Below are 6,017 nucleotides of genomic sequence, written 5' to 3'. Positions count from 1 at the left end.
TTATTCAGGGTGTTGCGGATACAACATCCCTGCTACTAATTCAGACTCACACCTGTCAGACCAGATCACACATGACCCATTGTCCTTTGTAGAACAATACTACTTCCATGATTACCCTCCCCTCCATCCTGTACTTGTAAAATACCTGATGATTTTCAAGCAAGTTCACAAATAGCACTTCATTGACTGTCATAAAATCCCTGTGGGTTTTGTCCAGGATGTATCAGTATTTCCATCTAATAATCTAAAGAAGTTAATGCTGAAGTTCAAGAGATTTGCCTAAGATCACACAAATAGTGTTACTTGTATATGTTAAGTGATATGCCACTATGCTGACATATACACAGACTATCTGTGGAAGAAAACATAAGAAAATGGAGTGGTTGCTACATCAAGAGAACTAGGAGTCAGGAGGGGAAATGAAGCTTGCTGCTATTACCTTTTTTTTTTTTTTCTTTTTTGGTAACTTCACAATTTTATGCTATTGTGTATTTAACTTCCTGAAATTAGGTAGCTCAGTCAGTTGAGTATCCAACTCTTGATTTCAGCTCAGGTCATGATTCCAGGGTCATGGGATCAAGCCCTGCATCAGACTTTGCCCTGAGTGTGGTGCCTGCTTAAGTTTCTCTCTCTCTCCCTCTCTCCCTCCCTCCCTCTCTCTCTCTCTCTCTCTCTCTCTCGATTCAGATTAAATGTTACCTCTCTTATAAAACCTTCCTGAGATCAACTGAAGTAGATTTTGATGTGTCTGTCTTTATATTCTCAGAGCCCTGATGACATTGCGTTTTAATTCTTTGCTAATTTCCTGTGGGTTGTGAGCTTTTTGAAGGTATCCATTTTTGTGGTCTTAGATCCTAGCTCAGTACCTGACACTATCTCTCTTTCTCTGTCTCTCTTATCCCCTCTGTAGCTCTCCCCTTCCCATGCTCCTCTCTCTCTCAAAAAAAAAAAAAATTAACTTCCTGAAGTTAAATGAAAAAGAATGTTATAATTAGGGAACAGAACACCACAATCCAATTTTCTTCCCACTGCATAATGCTGCCTCCCATGTTGGGTAGGAGGCCTGAGTAGATTTCTTTCTCCTGTATCTTCCCACTCTTTCCCATTCCATCACTTCCATCCACACATCCATACACAAGCACAATTTTCTATGAGAACTTTCCCATGAATGCCAGCTCTATGCAAATCTCCCAGGAGCTAAGAGTGTGTCAAAAACCAACCAAGTGATAAGGAAAGTGAAAATGTGATTCTGGCTTATAGATGGAGTGATCTTAACAATACAGTTTCATTTGGGAGGAAAAAAAATAGCATCCTTGTTCAATATTTTAAGAGAATATAAATATAAATAAACACTTGAGCATAAAGGATCAAGATTAGAAAGAATGAAGGCCACAAAACCTGCCAGTATTTGGGATTCTAGTTCCCTAATACTCAACAGGCTGGCAAGTCACTGGCAGAGGGGAAGAACTCCCTGTCCTGGATATCAAGGGAGATTTCGCAGCCTGATACGGTGACACAGGCTGCCACAAGAAGAGAGGTGACATATGACACAATGGCGATTGCAGTTACACACATCTAGAGACAAAACAGATCAAATTAAATTGATAGAGTATTGGAAGAAATTGCCTCTCACGTCACTTTCAACATCGACACTCAGTGACTACAAATCACAGACATAAGTAGAACACTAAGTAGGAAATAACATGCTAACAGAATCCTGACACCAAGATGCAGTCATTATGGTGCACCAGATAAGGTGTTTACCATGGGAACAGCATAAACATTCTTTCAAAGTTTGTTCATCCGTTCCATGTAAATCTATTGAGCACCTGTGTCAGGTCCTGAGCTAGGATCTAAGACCACAAAAATGGGTACCTTCAAAAAGCTCACAACCCAAAGGAAATTAGCAAAGAATTAAAACACAATGTCACCAGGGCTCTGAGAGTATAAAGACAGACATATCAAAAGGTACTTCAATTGAGCTCAGGAAGGTTTTACAAGAGAGGTAACATTTAAGCTGAATCTCAAAGGACACTTGGGAACACTTCAGCACGTTTCAAGCAGAAGGAACCACAAGTGCAAAATTACTGAGGTATGAAAGAATGTGGAAAATATCCAGATATTAAGAATATGTTGGGGGTGCCATGCATTAGGATTTCAAGGAGAAAAGAGCAGAAATGAGGCAATACAAATGAACAGACAAAACATGAAGGCTGTGACCATGTGAAAGAGTGTCTTACTGGAATTACAGAACTGTTTAAGGCTTTAAATAAGGAAATAGGGTAGTCTTCTTTTATTCACTGGCAATTCTGCCCAAGACCCCCAGTGGATGCCTGAAACCCTGGATTGTACCAAACCCTACATATACTGTCTTTTTATACATATATACCTATGATAAAGTTGAATTTATAAACTAGGCACAGTAAGAGACTAACAGTAACTAATAAAACAGAACAATTAAAACAACATACTGTAATTTAAGTTATGTGGTCTCTCTCTCCCTCAAAACATCTTACTGTACTATACTCACCCTTCTTCTTGTAATGATGTGAGATGATAAAACACCTACATGATGAGATGAAGTGAGGGGGATGATGTAGGCGTCGTGCTGTAGTGTTAGGCTACTAATGACTTCCTAAAAATTCACCAGGAGAATCATCTGCTTCCAGACAGTGACTGAGGAGAGTAACCGAAACAGCGAAAAGCAAAATCGTGAAAGCAAAACCTTGGATGAGGGAGAACTACTGTAATGTGATCAAATTGATGTTTGATAAAGGTGAAGCTGTTGGCAGCATTTCACATTTCTGAAATAGCAGTAGCGCATCAGCAGAAAGGATAAGAGTACAAGCTACGGAGCCAGGATGACTGAGTTCAAATTCCAGCTGTCACACAGCTGGAATATCAGCATAACTGAGTATTGTCCTACTTGTCTCTGTCCTGTACCACAGGGAGGACGTATGTTAACTCATTTATTTTTTTAAATTTTTTAGTGTTTTTATTTATTTTTGAGAGAGAGAGCACAAGCAGGGGAGGTGCTGAGACAGAGGGAGACCCAGAATCTGAAGGAGGCTCCAGGCTCTGAGCTGTCAGCACAGAGTCCGAGGAGGGGCTCGAATTCATGAACTGTGAGATCATGACCCGAGCCAAAGTCGGATGCTTAACTGAGACACCCAGATGCCCCTGTATGTTAACTCATTTAAACCTGACAACAATCCTACAAAGTAGGTCGTAATATTGTCTCCATTTTCCAGATGGGGTCACTAAATCTCAGAGAAGAAACTTGACAACAGCCTTTGAAGCAAAATAACAATTAAGATGTCAAATCTTGGCTCTGTTATTTACTAGCTATTTAATAGCTCTGTTATTTACTGTGTTTCAGGCATGTTGGATATTAAGTGTCTGAGACACATACAGCCTAGTAAGCCGGTATATAAATTTATCACTGGTGCTTAGGGAAACTATCTGGAAATAGGGATTTAGGAAAATTGGTACCTAGTTGGTAATTGAACACATACTTATGAATGAAACAGTGTAGGAAAAATATTTTGAGAAGAAAAGCGGCAGGCCACAGGTAGAACTCCTAAAACCACCATCATTTAAATATGGGATGAGGGAGGCACCTGAGGGGCTCAGCCAGTTAGGCATCTGACTCGATTTCAACTCAGGTCATGATCTCATGGTTTGTGAGTTTGAGCTCCATGTCAGGCTCTGCACTAGCCCAAAGCCTGCTTGGAATTTTTCTTTCTCCCCTCTCTGCTCCTCCCCTGCAGGTGTTCTCTCTTTCTCAAAATAAATAAATTAGCTTAATCTATATGTGTATATATATATATATATATATATATACACATATAGATTTTATATATATAGATTTATATAATATAGATTTATAATATAAATCTATATAATATAGATTTATATAATAAATCTATATAATATAGATTTATATAATAGATTATATATAGATATATAATTATATAGATTATAGATTATATAATAGATATAATATATATCTATTAATATATATAGATATATAGATATCTATAGATATAATATATATATAGATAATATAATAGATATATATAGATGTATAGATATAATATAATATAGATATAATATATATAGATATAATATAATATATATAGATACCTATAGATATATATAGATATATAGATAATAGATATAATATATATTATAGATTATATAATATAAATCTATATAATATAGATTTATATAAAAGATTATATATATTTTATATATATAGATTTATATATATATAAAATTATAGGAAGTGTACCTGTAGGAAGTATGACTCCGTAAGATTCTGACTTCAACACCAGGGCTATGCTCATCACATCCACAGATCAGAAACAGTGCATGTTTTGGTACTTATGGGGGTTCACTATGCTCATGGTTATTCTCTCAGATTTAGCATTCCATACTTTTCTCTTCTCAGATCTTCCCCAATCACTGTCATTAGGCCTCCTTTCCTCCCCTGTAGAACCTAGTTATAAGCCTCAATTTCCGTCACCCTTGGAGTATCCTCCTAAAGTCCTGTGTGGAATTGCACTGAATTGCCCTGTGTCAATCTAAACTGGAGGCACCTTTCCAAGTATCCTCTTTCCTGTACGAGTTCTGGCTTGGAGTGGGGGGTGGGGAGGAATTTTTACAAAACCTGCAAGGTAGAAATGAATCACTAGCTGTTATTCTGACAGTCACTGTGGCAAGAGGTGGTGACAAACACAGAGCTGCCGACAAGTTCCAGCTTGTCCTTACTCTCCTCCACTCTGTCATGTCTTCTTTGTTCCTGACTGGTTGGCCTACAGGGACTGTGTTTACAGTGGCAGAGCCTCCCACAGGTAACCCCCACCCCCTGCCACTGACAAGCCTCCCTTCTGCAGCCCCATTTCAGTGATTGGATGTGCTTGGCTTCTCAGATTGACTGACTCAAACTTCATCCTGGCCCTTCACTTCTCCAGCCACTGACAACTGCATAAGGTCTGTTTGTATAATAAATCCCTTATCCCATACCTCATAAAGGTTCTGCTCCCCGACTGAATGAGGAACTAATATCTTCCATCCTCTTCCCTAATTCTGACCTCCAGTTTCCATGTTCTGCTAAAGAACAGCACAATTTCCACTGTGTCTTTGAAAGGCTAGAGACCATACAGACCTACAAGAAGAGCAACTACCAGAGCAGGAGCCCTGTTCTACAGGTTCTTCATGCCAATGGAATGAAGTTTCCAAATTATTAGTATTCTGCGTACAAGGTATCAATACTCTCTCTATGAGTTGAAAATATCCTACTTTCCTAATCCACCTTCTATAAGGCCAGCCAGCTATTTGTTATTGAGTCAGGCAATATCTAACCCTCAGGTGTATGTGATAATGTCTGAACCTCAAAGATAAGTAGTCTCTGTCCTTAAAGAGTTCAAACCATATAAGCAAGCAATTCTAAAACAATAAAACATGGTCCATGTAATACAGAATGTACGAAGTGCTATATTATTTCCTAAACATATGTTGTCCCTAATGTTTTTTTCTTTAATACCGTTTCCACAGTCTTGGATGTCCTATTTTTCCATTTCACATCAAATTCATAAGTAGCTAACAAATATTTTGTTAAAATATGCTCAACATCATGGATAAAGGAATATAAACTTGAAGAATGAAGTGTCATGTTGCCTATCGAATATAAAAACTACATCCCAGTTAGTTGCAGGAGGGGCCAAGGTGGCAGAACAGCATGGAAGTTTTTTTGCGTCTCTCTTCCCTAAAATGTGGCCAGATCAACACTAAACCACCTTGCACACCTAGAAAACTGATCTGAGGATTAACACAACAATCTGCACAACCTGAACCATAGAATTCAGCAAGTACTCAGCACAAGGTGAACTGGGGGAGAGAGAAGCCATGGAGGGCAGGAAGATGGTTTTGCTGGCAGAGACAGATTGGAGATTGACCAGGGGAGAGTATGGAAAAAGCACCAGCCCCCCAAAAGCAGCTGGAGAGAAAAAGGA

General features: G+C 38.5%; 1 long non-coding RNA gene across 1 annotated transcript; it reads left to right on the top strand.

Annotated features, from left to right (window-relative positions):
* Positions 1 to 1,811: 1,811 nt before the first annotated feature.
* Positions 1,812 to 5,484, top strand: LOC147580128 (uncharacterized). Its single transcript, XR_015251883.1, has 4 exons — positions 1,812 to 2,092; positions 2,651 to 2,776; positions 4,935 to 4,995; positions 5,103 to 5,484. It is a non-coding gene; the product is annotated as an uncharacterized LOC147580128 (long non-coding RNA).
* Positions 5,485 to 6,017: the final 533 nt, after the last annotated feature.

This window comes from Puma concolor, chromosome B3 (genome assembly GCF_028749965.1).
Source record: "Puma concolor isolate L17-30 chromosome B3, mPumCon1.1.hap2, whole genome shotgun sequence".
Taxonomy (NCBI): domain Eukaryota; kingdom Metazoa; phylum Chordata; class Mammalia; order Carnivora; family Felidae; genus Puma; species Puma concolor.
The sequence above is the reverse complement of the archived record's forward strand: the minus strand, read 5'-3'. Positions and strand labels throughout refer to the sequence as shown.